The sequence below is a fragment of the Orcinus orca genome, chromosome 3 (genome assembly GCF_937001465.1).
Source record: "Orcinus orca chromosome 3, mOrcOrc1.1, whole genome shotgun sequence".
NCBI classification, from domain to species: Eukaryota; Metazoa; Chordata; class Mammalia; order Artiodactyla; family Delphinidae; genus Orcinus; species Orcinus orca.
In genome coordinates, this window is record NC_064561.1 from 130,340,081 (window position 1) to 130,342,403 (window position 2,323).

The 2,323-nt window shown below is 39.1% G+C and overlaps 1 non-coding gene across 1 annotated transcript; it reads right to left on the minus strand.

Moving 5' to 3' along the window:
- Positions 1-398: 398 nt before the first annotated feature.
- Positions 399-502, minus strand: LOC117201697 (U6 spliceosomal RNA). The gene has a single exon (XR_004483790.1). It is a non-coding gene; the product is annotated as a U6 spliceosomal RNA (small nuclear RNA).
- Between the last annotated feature and the right edge of the window lie 1,821 nt (positions 503-2,323).

A 2,323-nucleotide genomic window follows, 5' to 3' on the forward strand; every position in this document is an offset into this window, starting at 1 on the left:
GTTTTTTATTGGGGTATAGTTGTTTTACAATGTTGTGTTAGTTTCTACTGTACAGCAAAGTGGAGTTCCCTGTGCTATACAGCAGGTTCTCATTAGTTATCTATTTTATACATATTAGTGTATATATGTTACTTGCAGTCTCCCATTTCATTCCATCCCCTCTTTGCCTGCTTGGTGTGCATATGTTTGTTCTCTACCTCTGTGTCTCTGTTTCTGTCTTGCACACCAGTTCACCTGTACCATTTTTCTAGGTTCCACAAATACGCATTAATGTACGATATTTGTTTTTCTCTTTCTGACTTATTTCACTCTGTATGACAGTCTCTGTCTCCATCCATGTCTCTACAAATGACCCAATTTCGTTCCTTTTTATGGCTGAGTAATATTCCATTATATATAAAAACATGGAACACTTCACAAATTTGCGTGTCATCCTTGTGCAGGGGCCTTGCTAATCTCTGTATTGTTCCAATTTTAGCACATGTGCTGCCCAAGTGAGCGCAAGGAAGGCAATTTAATGCATGGGTTCAAATTGGCATCTTATGAATGTTCTTATAGTCCTTTTTCTGAGGTAGAACTATCTTAGAATATGTCCATAGTGTTGTTATAAGTAAAGCTTTAAGCAGAATGATCCAGAAATCTGTTTTTTATGGCATTTAAACTTTGTGTTTTGAGCTAAAGGTAAATGGGAGCTAAAGATTATTTTATACTGTGCTCATAGAGATGCCAGTACTGTCCCTACTAAATGAGGGCTTCATCAAGATATGTCAGCTCACAGAGGAGAGAAGGAAGATGAATCTTAAATTACAGAACTCAGATATCTGACTACTGATCGTCAAGATCAATAAGAAGACAGTGAGGACCCCATGAATTGTAGGATAATTGCTGGTTAATTTTCATTAACAGGCTTCCAAGTGAGTCTGTGTGGTGTGTGTATGTGCCTTGTGCGAAGTTCAGAAAGTCCTTTTGGGAAGGACGATGAGATAATGGGGAAGGCAAGCAATGTAGTATGCTGAGAGAAGAGACGCCAATAACTTGCCGTTGGCACAGGCTCACTCTTAGCCTAAGTTTCCCAATTCTGGGAACATTTTCTAATAGGGAAATATGGTCTATATCACTAATGACAAGGGGAGATACTAGAACTCTGGATACTTCAGATGGAAGCACATGGATGGGTGGCTCACTCATCTTGAAAACTTTGAATTTGTGCTGCAAGGAGAGGTTGCAGAAAGCATCTCTCCTGGTAAAGCATCTCACTATTTAGAAAGTAAATTTTACTTAAAACGAAGCTATGGGTAGACCGTGCAAAATGAGACCCAGAAATAATTGGAAAGGCGGCAGAGGGAAAATGAGAGAGTTTGAATAAATCCTGAAAGCCCAAAGGCTGAGAATACCAAGATAATTTAAAAATACAGGGAAGATTTGAAAATACATGTAGCTGCAGGGAGGGTTGGCCAAAGAACAGAAATAGAGAAAACCATAGGAAATGGAAAAGAGGGGAAATGGAAAGGGATGAAGATGTTACCCTTAACAGGAATGCAGATGCACGTGGAAAGATGCCAAAAAAAGCCAGGCGAATAAGTGCTCCGGATGGAATTTAGTGTATGTCGCTGAGGAATGAAAACAAAACCCACCACTACACTAGTAATAGAGGGCGGGAAGACTACCAGAAAATCAGGGGAGAACAATGTGGGTCTCAACAGGAGGTAATATATTGTATTCAAAGGCATTTGAGCATACAGCGTAGCACTTAGACACATGATCAAGAGAATGCAAGTGCAAAGGGCAGAATAGGAAAAGAATGTCTGGCCACTCTATATATAAACCTGTAAGTCTGAGCTAAATTTCTCTTTGTCTACTCTGGTTACTGTTTGCTTCTTTGTTGACACGTAAAACATTTCCACAGAGTGGTTTGGGGGGTATTAAAGTGAAACCAGGCTCATGGTAGAAAACAGAAGACTATGAGAGGATTTTATGATATTTGATAGTTGCTTTATAATATAAAAAAAGATGTGGTTTTTTTTTTGGTTGTTCCTGTGTGCTTTACAGAATCAGTCTCACGGCTTAATAACCTTACACCTTGAGCACCTTTGTATTTTGTGCTTAGTTGCAAATACTTTAAGTAACAGCTTTATTATTTCTTCCTGGATCAGCCCCGGATCCCCTTTGAGGAACTATGTCTTCCAAGAATTCAGCTGACCACATAGTCCTAAGCCTAGAGTTTTGGGGAAAAGATTTGATTGTAGTTGCATATTTGTGTTTTTGTTCCAGTGGAGTTAGAATTTACCTTGTAAGGAGTAAATACTCATCCTTTGGCACCTGG